Genomic DNA, 23,732 nt, shown 5'->3' on the forward strand with positions numbered 1-23,732 from the left:
TTCAATGTAGACATACCCACAGAGGCCTCAGGGAAAAAAGACCTCTGTTCCCCTCAGGTCCTGAAGAGAGCATAGAAGATACTGTATGTAAATAGACTGTTGCATGGGGACTATAGTGGTATTGGTGGAGGGAACGTAAAATAAATGGCACTATGAGTGCACAACAAAGGGAGTCTGCACAGTTTCTGCAGGGCAAGAGAAAAGGAGCAGAGCATGCCATGTAACAATGAAAACGTCTCTGTGCTGAGATGAAGTTCAGAATCTATCAAACCTATGTACTGCCTGTACTGCTATGTGGATCAACCTGGATTCTCTTACATGCAGATTTGGAGTGGCTAGAGGCATTCATGTGCTGTCAGTGCCAAATCCTGAGCATAGAGTGGTTTTTGATTTTGTGTGAAATGCCATAATCTCACAGTGATCTAGCCTTCCTCCATTCACTCACTACATTCAAAAGTGATGTTGCCTGATCTTTGGCTATTTCACCAGGATGGACAAGAACACCCCAGTACAGAGTGCTCTCAGAATCTCCATCAACACATGAAGGAGTGAATGCCTTAACCCTACCTGCCGTCACTTGCAGGACTACCCCAAAGATTCATGTATTCGCAGGATTGAGCCAGATCTGGGAACGTCACTCTATAAGTCCCGGTATGATACCATGGTCACGGTGGCTGGCACAGTGGTCCTCAATACACTACATGCATTTGATGATGCATGTCTACTACAATAAATATTTCAAAATTGTTCTTCTTTTGAACAAAGCAGTTTTTTGTTCAGTATCGTTTTATTCTGCTAACGATCCTTTTAGCTTGTTCTACTTCTTATTTTATAGACCTCCCACCCCCCAACCAACCTTGTTAATATTTTTTAAAAGCCTTCTGATTGATTATACTAATCTTTACAGCTCTGCCTAACCACACTGGTCTCTGGTGCCCTTTTCCTTTCCTCCGCTTAACTACGATGAATTTTCATTGTGCTTGTCAAACGGATTCTTAAATACACCATTTTCTACTTTCCAGCCATAGATTTTCCATACAATACTCACAGTGGAGATACCCAAACCATCATAGATTTGGAATTTTAGTTCAGTCCATGAACATATGAAAATCAATAAAATAGGGGTACTTATCCAAAGTTTATCTGAATGTCTTGAAGTCAGTGGAGTTACTTTAGATATACACTTGGGTGTTTTAGAGCAGAATTTAAACCATTAAGTATGCAAAATTGGGTTGGAAATCTTTCTTGTGAGATTTCTGGCTACAGATACTATGGCTTTTCCAGAAATATCATGTGAAAATAAAGGGAGAAGGGATGTGGGTGTGTGTATTTTAGATAGATCTATCTATCTCAAAACTTCAAAAATGGCTTTGTTTTGAAAATGTACAAAGGTTTGAGAAGCAGTTAAGTGGTTTAGTTTTTTTAAATCCTGCCATTCATGCCCATTTCGACACCGTATCAGTCTTTTATTTTCTTAAAACTAACATCCCTCAGGTCAAAAATATGCTGATTCCCATAATATTTAATCTCTTGAGAATATGATTTACTTTCACATTTAGTCTTCCCCTCATGTTTATCATGTCTTCTTATGGGGGAAGAACAGTCTTGAAGGTAAGGCACTAGATCCAAATCTTTGGAGATTTAAGTTCAAGTCTTGGCTTTGCTATAGACTTCCTCCTGTGAGCAGTTAATCTCGCTGTACCCTAGTGATCCATCTGTACACTAAGGATAGTAATATTTATTACCCCTATCCTTGTTTTTCTTGTCTATTTCCACTGGAAACTCTTTAGGGCAGGGACTCTCTTACTATGTGTATGTACAACCCCTAGCACAGTTGAACCCAAACTTGGCTGGGGCCTCTACTGTAATACAAATAATAATATTTCAAGTGATAATACTTGTGTGACTTCTTTCAACAGTTGTAAGAGCAGAATAAACTTTGACCGTATCAGCTGTTCAGAAAATACTGCAGAAGAAATCCTGCATGTCCTTTATAAATGCGTCCCTCTCTTTGGATGTGCTATTCTGTCTATTTATGAATACTTAGTTTCCCTGTCAACATTTTGACCATTTATAGGTCTTTTATCTGTGCTAACAAGACAAACGCCTTCCCTCCCCACTTCCTCTTTTTAGACAAGTAATTTTTACTATGAAAAGTTATAGACAGCAGAAATAATTTCATTTAAATCCTTAATTGTAAAGATTTCTTCAAGCCTTCAAAGATACTCTGAATAGTTAGTGAACTGGTATGTCTGCCAGTGCATGAATAGCATAGATTGTTTAGTGTGTGCAGTGGGTCTACCGCTAGCTATAAATTTTAATCAGATAGCTGCTTTTCAAATTTATTACTGTTTGCCAAACACTGCTTTTGGAAGCCTTTTGTTACAAAAGCTAATGAATTATGTATAATGTTTCTACAGTTTTTCATTGTATTAGCCTATGTAGTATTTGTGTGGACATTTTGCAAATTCATTACCAAAGTATTATCATATTAATGGATTTGGTAAGAAAAGTATTAGTGTGCGGGGGAGGGAAATATGAATATTAATATCACACATGGCTTATGTCAGGTGGTAGGGGAAATGGTAATTGCCTATTTCAGAATATGAATTTCAAACAATATTAGCAACTGTATTAGAAGGAACAATTATTGAGGAAGTATATTGCAGACATGAAAAATTCATGATATTTTATGTCATTGCTCCTTGAAGAATTGATGTTAATTTTCAGAACCCTGGGACCAGTCATCACTGTAGATCAACTGATACTTTTGAGGAGGTTTCTTTTTGTTCTGTACATTCTTCAAAAGCAACATAGGATAGATTCTAATTTCACATAGAGAAGGTCACATTCTCCTGCCAGTTACACCACTGTTACTTTGCATAACTCCATTGACTTAAGATCCCATTGCAACTGAGATCACTGGGCCTGATTCTTCTCTCACTCTACAAGGGTGTATCTCCATTGACTTTAATAGTGTTACTCCTTATGTGATTTAGTGCCGAATCAGAGTGTTCCAATCCATGATTTTCCATCTCAGAAAATCCTACTGGACTGCTGGTGACTTGAGAAAAGTTTAATGGAAGGCTGTAGAGCTTCATAGATAAGGGGCTCTTTAAAAAGCACTCTTCAGCCCTATGATGTGGCTGCTAGCCTGTTCACTGAAGTGTAGGTGCTTTCCCGGAATCCCTGCTGTCTCGTGGTAGCCTCTGAGTCTCTCCTGTTCTCTGCCTGTGGTACACAACAGTTCAGTCTCCTGAGGACTGAAGTTATTTAGTCGAACACCTGTGACTAGGCTCAGTATGGGGGGATGTGGGTGAAATTTAATGGCTTGAGATATACAGGAGGTCAGACTAGAATATGATCTAATGGTCTCTTCTGGTCTGAAACACTGTGAAACAATGAACACATGTAATCCATTGGTGAAAATGTGTGTTACAGGTCCTCATCCACAGAGGATATGAGTTTGGTATAGCCTCAGTTAGGGAGCCTTGGCACTTTAGCTGGGCTGTAACCAACTCACATCCTCTCTGTATTGGGCACAGAGGGGGACACACTCATCAGTGAGTTACATATGCCCTCCCTAGTTGTGGATACAGAAGTATATACCTCCACCTGGAAATGGAAGCTGGAAGGTCTCTTCTGATAATTCAACAGCTGCCAATGGCACAGTGCAATAGCACTGTATTATTTATTTCAACATAATAGAAATTGTACCATATTAAAATATTCCTGTAGGTAATGCATCCACATTATTGCTGCCACCGCATGAGAATTTAGCCTATTCTCCATGTAGTATTAGCTTTTGAACTAAAAAAGTTGTTGCTTCGAGGCTCCACATGCAACAAAAGTGTGAATGGTGATGTAAAGAACTGTAAGAGGATGCCATTTGCAGTACTCAACAAGAAGTTTTATTGGACCTACAAAACCCAGGACCTATGCTATATATTCTTGAGTGCCATCTACTGGCACATTATCCACTAACTTGCTATTTACATATATAGAGCACTCCTATAACAAATGGCCCTCTGCTTCTTTCGAACACCTATTTCTCCAAAGATACACTATAGCAAGGAAGGCAAAATGACTGTAATTTTATTTTCTTTTTTTCTGAGTGAAGCAGTGAATTATCTCTGCTGTTAAATCAAATAGTCCATACCTCTTAGTCAATGAGGACATCCCTATGATCTATTCGCTGGTGATGTTCAGCTCAGTTTGGAAGAACTCAGGAGAGGGCTTCTTCTAGAGTTGGGACAAATAATTATAGTAAATGTTGTGTTTGACACATTTTCCCTATTTTGGGGTTTATAAATTTCAGCCTTTTTAGTAGTTTCTGGGATAAAAAATATTTTAGAACTGAGATTCTTCTGCATCAATATGGAGATAGCTTTGGTTGTGCCTGGCTAACCCGTCACCCCCAGTATCACTCATATAGCAAACTAAGTGTCAATGTCCCCCTAAATGGGAAAATGGAGAGACAGGAAAGTTAAATTACTTGGTGTAGTGAATTTGACTTGCGGGGTGCACTACTGGTCAGTGGAATGGTGGGCGACATTAAGAGTCGAGAAGAGCTTGTTCTGATATTGATTTTCTGTGTGTCTCTGGGAAAGGCACCCCTCCCAGCCTAACTCTTCCTTATGGGGCCAATAAAATTTACCTGCTTTATAGGGGTGTAGTGTAGCATAACTAAATAACCAATGTAAATTGCCATGTAAGTGCAAAACATTAAGGTCAGTCAGTGGCAAAGGAGGAAGGTTATTAGCTCCCAGTGCTATGCCCAGTCTATTAGATCACATAGCCTCTAGGGACAATTTTCTTCTCCACTTCAGGTCAGAAATGGCTTTTTGATTGGTTTAATGTGAAAAATGCCCATTTTTCCATAGAAAATCAGCTATTTGGGCTGGTGCAAAATAACATTAAATTCAATAATGGAAAATTATGCACAATTTTTTGTGAAAATTATATTCCAGTTTTGCCCAGCTCTTGTCTTTTACATCCCATCAAAAGTATTTCTCCGGAGTGTGGTAATGGTTTTTTGTTTTTGTTTTAGGGTTTTTTTTGTCTAGTGTCTTTGGACAGCTTATTTCCATATGGTTTTGCTTCTTGTGTATCTTTATACAGTGCAGGTGTGGACAGGGATCAGAGAAATCAAGCGCATTTGTGTTGCCATTTTTTTTTTTTTTAGTATGTTTACATGAAACATGATGAAACCTGAACTCCCTGGTCCTCATCTCTGTCTCTTATTTTGCAAAAATATATGTATAGCACTTCTGAGAGACTTGTGAGCAATGTGAAAAGGTATAGTTTGTGTTTAGGTACAAGCTGCAAAACTCAATTTGGGTCATTCTGTCTTTATGCTTCAGTAGTTAAACTGGAAGGACAAAAGTTTTCTAAAGTGTGCATTGGCTTAACTTCTTTGTGTTTTGCTGTGGCCCAGCTGTTATAACATCTATTACATGATACAGCAATTTATTTGAGTGATACACTTAGACAGGTAAACTGCTGTTTAAGTGCAAATAATAATAATAATAATGTAATTGTATATAATAATAACAATAATAAACAATGGCTTCTGTTGTGCAAGGATCAAGAGGGACAAGGCAGCAATTGGAATTCCCATAGGCAGGCTCTGCGTTCTCTGCAGCAAGCTGGAATTCAGAAGAATCCTGGTGTGGCAGACTGATATTTTTATTACTGAAAACATTTGGCGTTTTGCAAGTTACACATATTCAGATTCTGTCCTTCAAAAAGTCCAAGGTGATTATCTGCTAGGATCAAGAAGGGTAGTTTTCTACCATGCACAACACTGGCAAGGTAGATTTGGGGTTTTTTCGTTGTGTTTTCCTTCCCTTGAAAATCATTGTCATTGTCCACTGCTGGAGGCAAGATGGACCAATAGTCTGCTCAAGTGTGGCAAATCCAATTCAGTCCTCAAAAAATAGGTTTGCAAGGGGTGACATGCACCCTGGTGCAGCTGGTGGGTGCAAAGCTTTTACGTACTAGATGACTCCATGTTAAGTGTGGGATTTTCAAAAGCATTCAGTATTAGCCTGATTACTAAGATTACTCCTGCTGAAGTCAGTGGTAGGACTCCTGCTGATTTCAGTGGGAGCAGAGTTAGGCCGGTGCTGAGTACTTTGGAAGAATCCCACCCCGAGGGTGTAATTGGGGCTTAAATGACATCAGTGTAAATTTTGTTCCCAAAGAAATAACAACATTTTCATTATTTATGCCTTGATAGTGATTAAAAATTAAAATTAAAATAAATATAAAATATTTCTAGTCAATCTTTTAGGAAACAGGCACTTCATAAATGGGCGGTACCATAATCCTAGTTATCTAGATTCATAGCTGATTTATATGCTTATGGAAATTCTATAATAATTATTCAAACTATTCAGTATTTTTAATTATCATCTTTGTATTTCTTTGTTTGAAGTCGTTTTTAAATAAAACCGTATTTCAAGCATGACTCTTATGTTTGTCCAAAGTACCAAAAAAAAAAAAAAAGAAAATATGTGCTTCAGAATAGAGAGTTCAAAGAGCAAAAGACAGCAAATCCCTTCAAACCTCTCAAATCAGACTGTTTTCTAACAGTCTAAAAAAGCATACAAGAAAGCCGCCTATCCCTGAGAAATGAAGGATTTTCTTTTTTGTATAGAGACATGGAAAATCACTCAAAAGAAGAGGAAAATCAATGTATTCAGCCATTATTGGTCATAATCAATAGGGTAAAGCTAACAATGAAGGTAGTTAAAGAAAAAAGCGTCTGCTCCTTCCTATAGAACACTAATTACTTTTATATGGAATGCTATTGTACTTTCCGTTACCTACCCTCTTTTCTTTATTCCATCTTACATTGCTTCATGATTCTTAGAGCTGTTATCAATCTCTTGACTTTTGAACTGGAAAATAGGAACAACTCAACATTAAATGAACTGCAGGTACCAAGTAACTGAGTTGGGTGAGGTAATATTGGGTGAGGTATTCTCTAATATCCTGAGACCGACATGGCTATAACAGCACTGCATACCAGAAACTGAGTTGTCCATCTAAATGCCAAATCCCATGCTACATACCGTTTGTCAAATGCCAGGGGCAACCTCGTTCTAGAGGTGTCTGGGTACTCTGTAGCGGTAAGACAGCAGAAAGACATACAGGATACTGTATATCCTTAGGCTGAATAAATGTCAATTCCCAAAGTTTCTGTCGTAAACTCAGAAGCTCTCAAGAGGATAAGTGACCATATCTCTTGAAAATCATGGAATTTGAATATTATCAAATTTTTGTCTAGTAAAATTTCTGAAAATTACATTTCTGAAAATGTAAGGCAATAAGAAACCCTATTTTAATGCCTATAAATACAGTTAATTTTACATTTACACCAATATTTTTAATAACTATTTAGTTTCCCATGTAGATGCTGCTAGCAAGATTTTGTTTAATTAGTATAGTATTAGCTTTTGAAAGCTTGGAAAAACAGTTCAGAAATTTAACAATGAAGCATGTCTGTCTTTTAACATAATTCATAGGAAACAAGGAATCCATTATCTTGAACTAGGATAGATTAGAAAGAAATTATATTTAAAGAGATTTTTCAGAATAAGTTTTATAATGTCTTCTAACTAGTGTTTACAAATATTTTAATCAATACAATCTGTTTAATGTAAGAAACGCAACAGAAATAATATGCCAGAAATGTAATTCGGTGCATGACTGAGAATGCCATTGCTATCGTATGGACTAGAAATAAAAAGGGGAGAAGTATAGTGGGAGGAGAGAATGGGGAAGAAATGAAAGGAAAATGAGTCACTGGAATGGTGCTGTGGACTTATTCTCATTCTAATAGGACCACTTCTCAACCCACAATAAATCAAAAAACAATGTGACTTACTCTGCAGGGGAATCGCCTTAGTACATACAGCTGTGCATATCCAGCATCCAGGTGTTTCATCATGTATTTGCAATCAGATATTATTTTCAGAGGTGGGAGTCACTCACAGATGTTTTTCAAGGAATGTGAAGGCCTATAACAGGGTTCAAAAAAGAACTAGATAAGTTCATGGAGTATAGGTCCATCAATGGCTATTAGCCAGGATGGGCAGGGATGCAAAACCATGCTCTGAAGTGTCCTAGGCTTCTGTTTGCCAGAAGCTGGGAATGGGCAATAGGGGCTGGATAATTTGATGATTACCTGTTCTGTTCATTCCCTCTGAAGCACCTGGAATCCATTGTTGAAGGACAGGATACTGGGCAAGATGGACCATTGGTCTGACCCAGTATGGCCATTCTTATGTTCTTATAATTCGGAGAAAGAGAGAAAAATACACTCTGTACAAATACATTTATTCCTCTTGCTACAGTTCCTCTGACTGTAATTTCATCCAATCCATGCTACGTTAAAAGGAAATACATGTAACCTGGGAAGTTTTTCACATTCATCCTTTAAAAATTTAGGTGCCCGTTGCGTATTGCTCCAAGCTTGGTGCCGCTGCTGTTTGTTGCAATGCAATCAGCATCATCATAATTGAATGTATGTTACAGTGGGGAATTTCAGTAAAAGCCAGAGTTTGACACAGTCAATCTGTATAATATGTCAGTGGGGAAATAGTCCAGCTCCAACAAAGAGGAAGGTTGAGTTTGTCCTACACATAAGAAAAACCACAAACTCGCCCACTTGCTCTATACTGTTAGGAAAAGGCATAGGTGTAATAGAATTTTTCAGATACTTCTCATGATTCTGTCATGGGCTAGCTACGTTTTCATAGCATCAGACCATTCCTGCATCAGCTGCCTGGATCTGGAATGTGGCCCAAACTTCAGAGGATGGTGAAAACATTCTCCAAATAGTGGGCCTGGACAGTTGTTCATTGTTCTACATAAGGTTAAGGGGGGTCCTTACTGACTCTTGGAATGATAATGTTGCACCATGAAGCATGAGATTTGATTACTTCCATTTTTTCTTTCTGAAGAATATTTTGTTATTGAGATTGTGGAAAGAGGATGAGGGTGAACTGTAGTTACAGTTATGTTCACGATAGATGTTGCTCTGTTTTTCCCCTGTGGTGTAGGACAGAGAAGAATGCTGAAGGAATCCTACTAGTATTTCAGTAGCTGAGCTGTGGCATAGAATCATAGAAGTTAGTGAGGGAAACCAGTCATCTGTGAGCCCACAGCAGGATTGTTCCTTCCAGCACATTATCAAATGCTTTGTTCATCGAAGTGTGTTGTTTGGTATGAAACGTCTTAAGTGATGGAACTTATGCCACTCTTCACCCATAAGGAGAATAAGTAAAAGTAGTGGTAGTAAGATGCATGCTGAAAATCTTTTCTAGCAAATTTGCTTGCTATATCAAGGGAAATGGCTTTAGAAAATTCTTCCCCTCCTGTGATCTTATTTCTCTTTCTTTATATTTGACATTATGGGGGCCCAGTTTTCCTTCCAGATTAGAAACCAATGTGAGTTTGGTAAGCAAAAAGAGGATTTGCTGAGAGATATTGAGCACCCATGGAAAAGAGAGAATGTGTGAAATATTGTAATGAGAAGGATGCATTGAGAGTTTGTTGGTGAGATGGCTGAAGCAGCTCGCTGTGTCGTGATGCCAACAAATGAAATATGTCCACGCTGTGTTTAAACAGATAAGAATATTTGACTTATGTGCTGTCAGTATGGCTTGTGCTTTGGTAGGAAAATGAAATCTGTGCCCAATATACCTAGACAGAACTTTTAAAAAAACAATAACAAATTCATATTCAATCTATTTAGTCCTGTTTACGTTTTTAAGGGAATATATGGTTTTTGGCTCCCAGTGCAGCCTGTCATGTGCTTGTGAAATGAAACAGGTACCCAATGTGAATAGACAGGACTTTAACAAAAACAGCAAATATGCTTTTTGTGCTGCGAGTTATGATTATGTGACTTCTTTCCTGTCACTGCAGCTTGAGCTGTAGCAGCACATTGAAATCCATGACCAACACAGCCAACTTCTGCTAGGGGAAACAAATTACTATCTTCCTCTTCCTTTTTTTTTTTTTTTTTTTTTTTGTCTCAATAGGCACTGAAATTGTGGAATCATAACAGAAAGATACTGAGCAATTGCTGCTCTTTGATATGATTGGCAAACTATGTAATAGTCTCTTTAGAAGGGGCAAGAATCCATTCCCTGCTGAGAGAAGACAGAGACAAAAGGAAAACAAACAAACCAACAGGAAAGGTAGCATCATGTCTTTTCTTTCGGGGCCTTTCCTAGTGTAACATTCAGAAGTGCAACAGTAAAATGTGGGACTTGAAGATACAGAGCCAGATGCTCAAGACTGGGTTCAGTGCAAGGGGAAGAAAGTTTGGCCCTGAGCCACCTCTCTGCTTCCCTGATTTTGTGACTGACCAGGGACTGAACTGACCCTAGGTGTGATTTAGAGCAGTCTAACTGATGCACCCTTGGGACCACTTTTGCCAGCCTAGGATCATCAGGTTCATCTTGTGCTGGTAACATCAATGATCTAGCTAGGAATGGCCCAGCCCCTGAGCTTGCATAGGAGCAAATGGTGCAGAGCGGGATGAAATATTTTCATTAACAATTTTTTTGGCAAAAAATGAAGATTTGGTGTCACCAAAATATTTTTCAAATTTCTGTTGGGTTCACTGAACTGTTCATTCTGGAAAAAAACAAAAGATATAAAGAAAAAAAAAAACGACATTTTCAAAATGAAATGCTTTGATTTTTCCATTGAAAATTACTTTTTGTTTAGAAATGTCCTTTAATTTAATTTTAATTTAAAAATTCAAAAACATTTAAAAATACTCCAAATCCAAAATAAAACATTTCAGATTAGCTGGAACAAAGCATTTCGTTTTACCCAGAATAAATTGTTTCCAACTTTTCAGTTCACCATAATTTCAAATATTTTTGGTTCTGGTATGACCTCAGACTACTTTTTCCAGATTTTCCAAAGAATCAGTTATTTGCCCCACTCTAGAGGTGGATATACTAATTTTTTACACCACTTGGGAATTCCCCTACTCTCTGTCCCCTTTGTGCCATCAGAGTGGTGCAAAGGAGATGAAGGCAGGGCCAGGATCCAACCCAGACACTGTACATCAAGACCCCCGTAGCAGGTAACAATGACAGAAAAGAGCTATAGATGGTAATACATAGCACTTTATAGAGGTGTTTACATCTTCCAAGCACCACATAAGCACAGCTATCTCTCAGAGGTATTGCAAGGGATTTATAGCAATTGTCTCCATTTCAGTGATGATGGAATTGAGACTCAGAGGTTGAATGACTTGGCTATGGCTACACAATAAATCAGTGACAGAACTGATTAGGAATTAGAACCCAGGAATTCCTGAACTCAGTCATCTAGACCCTGGTGCTTCAAAAATGAAACCAGATGGTTTGTAAAGATACTAGATGTCTCTGTGACTAACTGTGCAGATAAAAGGATCTTGAACCCAGGCTTGCAGAGTTCATGGGAGCAGCCAAGCGCCAACCTTCCACCCAGCTGTTTGCTGTGAATAATTTACTTGGGACTTTTGAAACCCAGCCTGAGTGTGAGGCTCTGCCCCGGAGGACCAATTGGCAGAATCCCAGAGTGGCTGATCAGTCCACTGGCCCTCCTTAAGCCAACAGGAGGAACAGGAAGCTGTCTGAACAATTGGGCTCCTCTTGCTCTGGACTGTATGCCTTTGTTCCCCCTGACATCCTGACCCAGCTTGATACCTGGCTTCTGACTAGTGGTTCCTGACCTCCAGTTTGTCTCCTGCCTCTGGGCCTCTAGTATCCTGAGCTAGCTGACTCTTGACTTCTGTCTCATCACTGCAGACTCAGGCTCTGACTACTATATGTGGCTGCCCAAGACCCTGATATCACAAACATGAACCAATGGCTGGAAGCTGGAGCCAGCCAAATTCAAATTAGAAATAAGTCATACATTTTTGATAGTGAGGATGATTAAACATTGGAACAAACTACCAAGGGAACTAATGGATTATTCTTCTCTTGATGTCTTGAAATCAAGTCTAGATGCCCTTCTGTAAGATATGGGCTAGTCAAACACAAGTTATTAAACTCAGTACAAGAGTAGCTGAATGAAATGCAACTGTACAGGAGGTCAGACTAGATATTATATGACTATGATTAAAATCTATGAATGTCACACTACTGTCAGTCAGCTTTTCTTATAAAATGTAAGAACTCACCTTCTCCTCTATAGCTCAATGAGACAGGATACTTGTACTTTTGCTAGGTATTTATCAAAGTTAATTCCTAATGCATGTGAAAACGGGAAGGAAAAAACATGCTGGACACTTGGAATGAAATTCTGATCCCTTTGAAGTCAATGGGATTTTGCCATTGACGTCAGTGAGTCAAGATTTCATTGTAGGTTTCCAGATGAGTCAAAACCAATTGACACTATCAGGATAAATTTTCAAAGGTTCCAAATTGAAATTTTTCAGAATTGGTTTCCTGGGAAATTTACAATTTTAGCTTTTCATTCTGAATTGGAATTTCCAGTTCCTGACCAGCTCTCCTTATGACACCCTGTATTTCCCCAACAAAGCACTCTTACCATCTGTGTCAGTAAACTGCTTGTATTGTTTATCTGCAACATGCCATAAATACAAGCCAGCCAGCCTTAAATCCTCCATGCATGACTGCAAGAATAAATTTCTATGTGCTGTGTAGTGGAATTGAAGCACTCATAAAGGGTGAATACATCATGTTGAGCAACTGAACCTTTGCCTTTTTTCCATTAACCCATGGACTTCCTTTGCTTTTCAACAAGTACTCTGGTGTTTTCTTAGGTAAGGAGGAAGGACAGTGTATTCTTCACTAGAAATTAAAGAGCTCATTCAGCAGAGTTATAAGTGGGGAAATATACATGTTTTTCCCCACTATTGGAAAGGAGATGTCAGACCTAAAATTACCCAGATTTTATTATAAACTGTTAGGGTACGTAGCAAAAAAGGGTGGTTCTTCTCTCCTGTTTAGCATGTCTCTGCTTAAAATAAAAAAGCACAAATCATGAGTATTCAGCATGGCCACAACTCCACCATGAGTACTAGTATATAAAAAGAACTATAGTCACAATGCAAACTCCCATCAGCCACACGACTACTACCCTTATAATAACACACTGCAGTTAGAAGAATCATCAGATTGGCTATCATCTGAGATTGAACCTGTGGCCTCCAGAATCAAAGACTGAACCTCTATCATTAAAGATTAATTCCTCTAGCTCAGTGGTTCTCAAATGTATTTCATCATGCCTCCCTTCTTTGTGTCTTTAGTAGTTTATATCCCCTCCTCATCCTCCACACAAGTACAGATACTGATATACGCTGTGGCAGTGCTTCACTGGAATCAGTTTCAGCTTCTTTGTTTTTCACTCGAGTTGTCTTTTTTCTGTTGCAAGATTGAGCCAATGATACGTTGTAATAAGAGCAAAAGCAAAACCGTGATTGTGGTCCATGCTTACAATTAAATGTGCACACCACGTCGTAGTAAACGGACTAATGTATAGATGGCAATGACTTTATATAATGCCATGCAAGCTTAACAGAAATCTGTCAAAATGCACACTGCCATCTAGAGTCAAGTGCATAGCATCATCTGAGGACCTGATATATCTGGAGGAATCAGCTTTGCTAGTTATTCATTGCTGGTGGGTAAAATGTGTGCAATAAGTTTTTTTTTTTTTCCCCCTAAAGCCACCCCAGAATACATTCTGTGCTCCCTAGTTTGAGAACCTGTGCTCTATCTGGAAGCTGAAGCACAGCCGTATCCTCTGGGTCAGGCACAGAGAGGAATATGTAACTCACTGAACATTGAGCTACATAATATACAGCCTGAGGACTTACATCACCTGAGGATCTCGCCCTGATTATTTAATTCAGTATCTGATACAACATTGACACCTTTGTTTATTATGAGTTAAGCATGTTAATTGCTGAACATTTCTTATTTAAAATGAAAAAACAAATCATCCTGATACTTTCTTCTGGCAATAGAGCTTCCTATTAGGATGACCCTTGCAAAGTTGGAAGGTTTTTGTCCAGAATTCTTTAAATAACCTTAATTCTCAATACAATTTCCCAAACTTATATCAAGTAAATGATCGATTAAATTTGATTGCCTGCACAAAAGGTGTGTGCTATTTCCTCACTTTCTTAGAAGGATAAAGTTAAAACATGGTCACATTCAACTATCATTCTATATTTAGAAGTAAATCAGATCCCAGGAAAGGAAGGTACTGTTTCAGAAAGACAACAGGAGTTTGTGGTTAGCTGGGAAGTTGTTTTGAATTTGAAAATAAGTCTTATGTGTAGCACAGAAAATAGCTTTGTCTGCTGTATGAGAGATTCAAGCCTGCAATCGATGTGTTATAGGTGAATCTGGTAGTGCTGTCTATAATTAAGATTGCCTGACATGTCCCATTAAAAGACCCTGTTTCAGTTGTTTATAAGTTGTGCTACACTGTATCCTTTCATGCTGAAATTTTCAAAACTAGTCTGCAACAGACTGATTTTTTTGTTATTTTTTCTTTTTAATATAGGGGTTTTTTGTGCATGATAGATATATATAATCTATATTATAGCATGCAGACAGATACACATAACTTTTAAATCTGGACAAATCTTTTTTAAAAGTGAAACAGGTTTTTTAGTATTTTGGCAAAAAAAAATTTCTAAGATTTTGATCCTGGAAGGTTCTGAGCACCCCTGAAAAATTCTGAGCATTCACTGATCAAACCCTAAAATGCTGATATTCTGTTTTGGGGGAAGGGGTCAGTTTTTCAGCATGATATGCTTGGAGTCATAACCCTTATGTAATAGACTTTATAAAGGAAAGCTGACAAAGGGATTGATTCTGATCTGATTTTAACTGATGTAAAACCAATAATCTTGTTGAAGTAAATGAAGTGAGATCAGAATGAGGTTTAAGACCTTTGTATAGATAGTGCTGAATGTGGGTGCGTGATAGTAAGAAAGAACTGGATTAAAAATACCATGTGTTTAAAAAAACTAGTGAGACTTTGGTTTCCTTTCTAAAGTTGAATTCTGTTGGAAATAAGGATTCAAGATGCACTACATTAGTAAATGAATTCTAGTAAAAACTATCAGAATGAAAGACCAAGCAAGAACATCAACCAATTTCATGTCACAGAATGAGGCAAATTTTAGTCCAAAGTCCAGAGCTAGCGAAAGAAACTCTACTCGGCGTGACATTTATCAAACTGTCCAAGTACCAAGTGCTGCAGTCTAAGTGTAAGCCTCATTTTGAAATTGACTGCAAATGTGTCTCAAAGAAACCAACAGGTCATCCTTCGGGGCAGTGTGGAAAAAATATTACAATTGTCTAGGTGGGTAAAGAAGAGACTCCAGCATTGCCAGTAATTTCTCCTTAACAAGCACATTATGAACTGAATTCTGCTCTTGTTTCGCCTGGCCAATCTTTTTGACATCAGTGATTGCCTGGGTGAACTGAGAACAGGATATTTATATCGATATATCAATGAATCGGGATTGCTATGAAAAATGATAACATTTCTCCCATTCTATGTACAGGGAAAGGCTGCAGGGAATCAGATCTGATGGTGTCATAAATACTTATGATGCCAATTTTTTTGTTTTGTTTTGTTTTGTTTTGAAGTGATGGCTGCTCTAAATAAAGATACATACCACCATAGAATCCCAGGATTTACTATGAAAGGAAATAAATCTGGAGCATAATGCAAAATTGACGATTATTACTTATATTACCAAAGCACAAACCAGTCTCAGTTTGGTTCCCATTGTGTTAGGCACTGTATATACACATAATGTGAGACAGTTCCTGCCCTGAAGTTAATAGACAAGACAAAGAGTGGGAACATACAGAGAGGTGAAGAGACTTGCCCAAGATCACACAGCAGGCCAGATGCAGAGTTGGGAATAGAATCTCTTTATTGCTATACTAATTGATGTATGATATGGGCCATTACTTTTAAGTACTGTAAGACTTCTGAAATGGCACTGGTGAAGTTAAACAGCTCACATCTACATCATGGGAATCAAGTTTAAAAAGCCCCCACAAAATTGCCACTATAAATAAGTTTGAAGAGAACAACTAAACAGATGCTTTTCTCCACACTATAGTCTAATTAAATTCCTGACTCGTGGAGTGTGGCAGGTAGACAGACATAGCTTTACTGGCTATGCTGAGACATCGTAGAGTGACGATGTATGCTTTCTGTCCCAGATGATGTCCTGGCTAGCTGGCCATTCTTGCAGATAAAAGTAGAGGAGGATAGTGTCTGACCTCTGAACTTTAAGCAGGCTGCATGGAAAGTTATTAATATTTGTGGTGACATGCCACTGGGCTTGGGAAGGGCCTGTGTTACTAAGGAGCATAATCAGAAAATGGAGGTTGATGAGCTGGAATTTTTCCTTTTTGATCGGTGTTCTGCTTATTTCACAAGTATTACAAACATATGGGATATCTCCATTCTCTGAGCTGCTTTTCAAATTGAAAGAAAAAAGTCATTTGTTGATGGCACACTAATTATAAAGTTGTTACCTCTGACAATGCCAAAGTAATTACATTAAGTTTAATTACATATAATTAATTATACAAAATATTTAAATTGTTATGTTGAATTGTGCAGCATTGGGTGCTGTACATTTTGTTGATGTGTAGAGCAGATGTGCATGAAAGAGATTGGAAGTCATCCAGAAGTTGCCAGTTTGTAACTGGATAATCTGATCTTGATTTACAATAATGCTGGAAAACAATATTTATACGTATATATTTAGGGAATCCAACAGTGTTATGCATAATAATGTTTAATTATTAGACAGTGTTTCTGTAATTATCATCAGAGTCTAAGTCCACATGCAGATGTATAAAGTGGGCTAGGGCTCCCTTTCTCCCAATTCCTTTGTCAATGACTGACACTACAGAAAAGTCTCACATGTTGTTTTTGTCACTGTCTAATTAGGTACTCATGTGGCTTCCCTTACTGCAGTATTTCAGCATTTTCTAGAATGTGTAGATTGAGCCACATAACACCTTGTCCCACAGGGAAGTATTATTAGCCCTATTTTATAGATGAGAAATCGGAGCACAGAGAGTTTAGGTAACAGGAGGTTGTAGCAAAGCCAGGAACTGAACCCAGATTGTCCAAATTCTAGTACCTTAACTTCCAGGGCAGCCGTCTAATACAAATTAACTATACTGTCAGTTTAATAACCAGTAACTTTTGATCAAAACCTGCAGGAGAATGACAAGAGATGTGTGAATGGATTTAAAGTGGCAGGAAGCAAGTTTATTAAATATGACAATGGAGTGGGGAAAGGAGGAGAAAGCAGGGAAGAGAGGTGAGCTTCCCCCCACCCTCCAACCACCTGGCATTAATTGGGTCCAGTGCTGGGATGAATGGCTCCTAGTCATATGACCAAAGAATGAACCCTGGCTCCTTTAACCAAAGCCCCAGTATTCAATTCCTGATTCAGCCCAAAGCTGACTCCCACCACCCTCCATCTGCAAGGGAAAATGAGGAGACAAACAGCAGAGATCTGAGCCTTCAGATTTCTGCTCTCCACACAGGCTAACAGGGGAATCAATGCCCCTTAGCTTCTGTGCTCAGATTTACCTAAAAAAGCTGGCCCCTTGAAATCTCTAACTGCACTATCCACCAGCAATAAGTTGTGCCAATATTTATTACCCCTTTCTCTTTTTTAAGGTACTGTCTCATATTTATTATCTCCACTTACCAGGCCTCCAGCATACCATGAAGACCATGAAAAATCTCACTTTTCCAGTCTTTCCCAGAAGGAGAAATTCCTTCCTGAACCTGAAGGAGATTGGTTTAGACCCACAGCAATCCTGGAATCCCAGCTTTGATAGTTACATTTGGGTTTCCAGGATTGTTATGGTTCATTGCCACACTCTTCCCAGCTTCAGCTTCCACCCACCCAGAAGCCTGAGTACATCTGGGTAGGGAGAGAGGAAAAGAAGGGCACCTGGTCCAGAAGGTTTGCCAGCTCCAACCAGGATCCCAAAGTGTGGTTGGTCCCCTGCCTGTCCAACCAAGCATCCTTCCTCCACCCCAATAAGACAGGAAGAGGCATTCTATCAGGAGAATATATCCTAATCTAGCAAGGGAATGGACACAGTCTAATGGCTTGTTTACAAGAACATTTAGTTTGTAGCAAGCTGGGGTGCAAATCTACCCTGCACTAGCCTGGTTTGCACTAACTCTTTTTATGGACCTTGGTGATGTGCACTAATAGTTCCTTAGTATTCTTTGATCTAGTCCCATTTCAGGAACTATTACTGTGTGGCAGGCTAATGTGGGGTAGATTTACACCCTGTCTTGCCGTGAGCTAAATGTTCCTACTGAAAAGGCATAATAATTCTATAAAAATTCCTAAAATTTACAATGAATATGATTGATGATGGATATTTTTACCAACTCTAGCAAGGGCATAGCTAAATTCTGATAATAAATCTCAAACTTGGAACTCTCAGGAAAATTGCTCAGCTTTCATTTTAAAGAACAAATTAATTTCCTACAGAATTCAATTATGTCAAAATGCTTTGAAATTATTTAGATGCATAGGACAAATAGATACAGAAAATTAATGTTAAATCAACAGTCGAGTGTCAGTATAACAGTAAGTTTCTGTTACCCCCAATCTACTCATAAGGAGTGTCATTATTCACCATAAATAGTGTACAATCTGGGCTTCTTTTCTTACAAAAACACATTTATTTTCACTTAGGACTATAGTTAGGATGTATTCACTGTGTTGCGATCAGCCAAAGATTCTTGACAGTTGGAATGAGTAACTATGTCCTGAAAGTCATAAAGGAGTAATTTTATATGTGACACAGGAAAAAAAGTTGTTGATACGGCGGGCATTAACCTAGGAAAAACACCGAGAGTCCTGTAGAACTTTAAAGACTAACAAATTTAATTGTTGTTTTTGCTGTATACGGAGTAACACGGCTACCCCTCTGGAACTTTTCAACCTAGGAAAGATATTTTCTCCCACCTAATCTGCGCTTTTGAAAATCCCACCTGGTTTTTAAACAAGATGGAACAGGGTCTGATATTATTTCCTTTGAATTAATGGCAACATTCTCTTTGATGTCAGTGGGAAAAGGATTAACTCCTGGTTAGAGCTGTGTGGAGAATGGAAGTTCAATTTTATGAAGGATTTTGAAATTTCAAAATTTGTCTTTATTCTTAATTAGAACTGATAAATACAAAAAATTCAAAATTCTCTATGAAGGAAATTTTTTTAAAAGTTTGGGATTGATCAAGATCTTTTGTTTTGATTTTGCATTTTATTTTTGGTATTATGTAACAATTTAAAAAAAAAATTCTAAATGAAAGTCATTCTACAATAAAATTTTGAAATGGGACGTTTTGACATTTTTTGAACATTTTCACCTATGTTTTCTAAATTCCATAAAGGATTTGAAATTTGATGGAACCACATATTCCAAAAGAAATATAGTTCCACTGAAATTTCTCCAAAAATATTTCTCTAAAGTAACTGGACTGCTAGAAACAATAGCTTTAATGCATAGCCAGTGTGTACAGTAGTTGGAAGGAGTAAACAGTACGGGTATGCCTAGTAGTAGGAAGCAGATTAACTTTATTAATGTATTGAAATTACACCTTATCATTCCTGATTCTTAAGTGTAATAAATGGCCACCGTCATAGGGTGACACACTGGAGTGCCTCCTTCTGGCCACCTCTGGTATTGGTTCCACCAGTCCAATGGCCCCCTCCCTATTGTTACTCACTCCGTCACTCTTGCAGTCTTAGTCTCTCGGGGCTCAGTTGCTCCCACATTGCAGCTTGGTCCTCTGGCCAGATCACTGTAGTTCTCCCCTTCTGGGGGGATATACACGTCCCAAGTTTCTCGGGATCCACTGTTCCAGGCAGACTTCCCTTTCACTGCCACCCTTAATGGTTCCATGGCTGGTAGGGGAACCAGGGCCTAAGCATAATTTTTTCAGGCACAGTACAAACTTGTAACGTGGGCCCCCTCCCACACACATACCACAATCCCTCAGCCCATACATACAATCTCATGAGCCATGAAATTTTTTTCCTCATGGTAATGGGGGTTGCAGCCTGGGCCGGGCCCCCCAGAGCCTCCGGGCCCCAATAAAGTATGCCCCATGTGGGGGCCCTGAGGGAAACCCAGGCTTGCCCTCCACACTCGCTTCCAGCTCAGGGACCCTACAACAAGCCGTCAGGGTCTGCACAGTCCTATCTCTTACTACTGTATCTCTGGGCTATTTCCTAACTTGCCTTATCTCATCCTAACAATGACTGTACCTTCTCTCTCTGCAGCCGCCCTTCTTCTCTCAACTACTGGGCTTTATACAGGCATCTTCTGTTCCTGTCCAGCTGAGCTTGCTCTCCAACTAGTCCTTGCTCTCTGGCTTCTCCTCTAGGTGCAGCCTAAGTGGTTAATTGGCCTGCCTAGCCATCTTAACCCCCCCAGGCCTTGTGGTGGGTGGACACCCCATCACATCAGAAAGATCCAGCGTGTGATCTCTTGTAGTTAAAATGTTGCATAAGAATATGCAACCAGAAACTGTTAATCAATTTGCATCATGTTCTTGATTCAGAGCAGTTGCAGTGCAGTTAATAGCAAAATCATATTTTTTGTGGTTGTTGATGTAAGTGAGAAGCAGAGACTTAACCACTTTTCTGTCTGGTTATTAATTCTGCATCTACCTAAGAACCTACAGCAACCCCTATCTACATTTCTTTAAGGAAGATAGATGTTCCTTTCAGTGTGATTGGAAGATACAATGACAATGGCAAGGAAGTTGGTAATGCTCTGAGCTTGCTGCTGGAAATAGGGGTGGAGGAGTAAGAAAAAGGCGGGGGGAATGAAAACTGATAATATTGTCAGGTTTGAAACCTTGAGAAATTGGGTAGGTTGGTTTCATATAGAAAAATATTTCTGAGGAACTTCAGGAAAAAACAAATGGTTTTCAGAATTTCCTGTAACACTGGCATTATTTGATGTGTTTTGTTACTTTGTTCTCTGCCTCTCTATCTGTTGAATCACCTGTTGCCTCTGATTTTAAGCTAAGACTATAAGGTTTTTAGTGGGGGACTATCTTTTTTTTTCTTTTATTATTGCATGTCTGTGCAGCACCTAGCAAAATAGGAACCTGGTCTCTGAAGTGAGCCTCTAGGTTCTACCACAAAACACAAACTAACAGCAAGTTAAAAGTCCTTGGATCTGATTTACCCCCTTGCTGTCACTTGTCTGAGTCAGAAGTCACTCCACACAAGTCACTCAGATTACCAGGCACAAAACTTTCGGTATTGAGAAGAAGGCCTCCTTCAGTTTATTTGGATGAAAATCAGTAAAGCAGTTTTTCATTTGTGTAAATTCATTGAGTTGAGTGGAGTTACTTCTGGTTTACACAGATGTAAATGAAAGGTAAAGCAGGCCTAGTTACTCACATCTGTGGGAAGAGTACCCAGCAGGTGGTGCAGAGTCCAGGTTCCTGAGCCTCTAGTGCTCCTGTGTAGCCGTTGACACTAGTGAAAAGTAGGTGCAAAACACTACCACCAACATAAGTGAGTAACGTATTTGAATTGGTAGGTGTTTTACATTCATTTTGCACTCACTTTTCACTGGTGTTGAACAAGGACACAGAGTATGAGGCTATAGAGAATCGTTCCAAAATCTTTAAAAATGAATGACTGAATATTCTCACATGGACTAAAAGCAATATAAGATATTTTTTGCTCCCCCTTTGTAAATTACCATCAAGGCAAAATCTTTCTCCCATCCATATTATTAGCAAAATTCTCATTGACTGTCATGGGAGTAGAATTGGGCCCTATGTTCCTAAATTCTACTTTTAGGCTATGGGCTTGTCTTCATGTAAAGCACTACAGAAACACAGTGCAAAGATGCAGCTGTGCTGCTGTAGTGGTGTAGCATTTTAGTATAAATCCTCACTACAGTTCTCCCATCACTGTAGTGAATCCACCTCCCTGAGAGGCGGTAGCTAGTTGATGGAAGAGCTCTTTCATCGACCTAGCGCTGTCTACACACAGGATTTTTCACACTCCTGAAAGATGCAGTTATACCAAAATGACTTTCTAGTATAGGCCAACCCTTAGAAATGCATGTGAAATTTGGGAATTAAAATGGTAATTTTATGCATGGTCCTGTTCTGACTGTTGTTTTTCCCTGCTCAAGAAGTCAGTGATTCTTTGGCATATATACAGAAACGTGATAGTCTTACTATGGCTGTTGCTTTAAAACTAATAATAGAAAAATATCTCCCAAGCGGGGCTAGAGTCGTCAGGACAACACCCTGGCAGGAGGTAGCATTTGCATGTCTGCCTTTGAGCAGCAGTGGTGTGTCAAAGCTCATCTTGGAATCCCCTCCCTCCATTTGACAGTTGTGGCAAATAAGAACAATTTATTCCTGACAGCTTTAGTAACAATATCAGCTAATTTATGCAGAACTTCTCCTGGGATAATTGGGATGGAGACATGCTCTGCATAAAAGCCAATGGAGACCCCTGGCTTACCAACTGCTACTCCTAAAAGAAGAGCCAGTAGGCCAAGCAGATTGTCCCTTTTCAGTAAAAATTAAGAGTAATAAGGAGGTTTGAAGACAAAGGAACAAGTCTTTGATGGGTCATCTGTCAGAAGTCCTTGATAAGGGTGCTGGGAAAACAATGGGAAACTACTTCAAAGTGAACAATGCAACTTTGGGAATGTGCCATCTTAAAAAAATTAAAAAGGGAAACAGACAGGTCAATACTTAAACATGTTCATCAAGCAACATATATTTTCACTCTTTCACTTTCATTTATACATAAGAAACACAGAAGGTCCACTGAGGGGAAAACAAAAGCTTCCATACTTTTTTTTTTTTTTTTTTTTAAATAAAGATCAGTAGATGAGGAATTTAATCTGGTCAGTGAAGTGAAGTGTGTGGGGAAAGGAGACAGAATGCAGATTAAAGAAAAAAAATTGTGCAAAGATGGTGATAGTGAAGGGGAGAAAAATGCTGTTGTTTTTCTAATCTTCTTTGTGTTTCTTTGAAAGTTAAAGGAAAACATCTTATTAGAAAGCTGTTATTTACTAGAACTTTTCCTGAAGCCTGGGAATATTTAAAATTATACTTAGTGCTCTAGATGTAAATGATGAGAGACCTTGAAATTATTTGTCTAAGGGAGTGAGCCAGATCCTCAGCTGTTGGAAATCAGAATACCTCCACGGAAATCAGTAGGCCAGATTCTGCAGCTGTGACAATTTACACCAACAGAAGTTCTAGCCCAGGTTTTTAAGTATCATCCTAAAGATATAAAATATTAAGAGTGATTGTTCTGAAGATCAAAGATAGATTTAGTATATAATAGTAGAAGCCCATAGACTGCAGATTTATATATATATATTTGCCTCTAGACTAACGTTGTTTATTATTGAGCCAGATAAAACTGAATCATCAGTTTTCTTGCTTCTTAACTGCTTTTACACAGAAAGAGTTTTTAGATTTCAAAAGAAATCTATGCAGACAGAAGTTCTGCTGCATTTTTTTGTTGGCAAAAGTAGATTTCCTTATTTTTTTAAGAGGCTATGTTATATTGATAATTAATTTAGTGATCCTTGCTGGGGAGGATCAAGATAATTAGATTCAAGCATCTCTGCTGTTTGATTTTATGAGAAATTAACTTC

General features: G+C 38.6%; 1 protein-coding gene across 4 annotated transcripts in view; it reads left to right on the forward strand.

Annotated features, from left to right (window-relative positions):
• DCC (DCC netrin 1 receptor) overlaps positions 1 to 23,732 on the forward strand; it is a 653,315-nt gene that overhangs the window by 93,608 nt on the left and 535,975 nt on the right. The window contains exon 1 of one of the 4 annotated variants that reach the window (XM_067545414.1): positions 10,151 to 10,214. The exons of the other annotated variants lie outside the window; for them this stretch is intronic. The gene's annotated coding sequence lies outside the window, so the exon portion shown is untranslated. Of the gene's footprint in view, positions 1 to 10,150; positions 10,215 to 23,732 lie in introns of those variants that run through there. 4 annotated transcript variants of the gene reach the window in all.

This window comes from Emydura macquarii, unplaced genomic scaffold (genome assembly GCF_026122565.2).
Source record: "Emydura macquarii macquarii isolate MOO-44397 ecotype Brisbane River unplaced genomic scaffold, CSIRO-AGI_Emac_v2 contig_1045, whole genome shotgun sequence".
NCBI classification, from domain to species: Eukaryota; Metazoa; Chordata; order Testudines; family Chelidae; genus Emydura; species Emydura macquarii.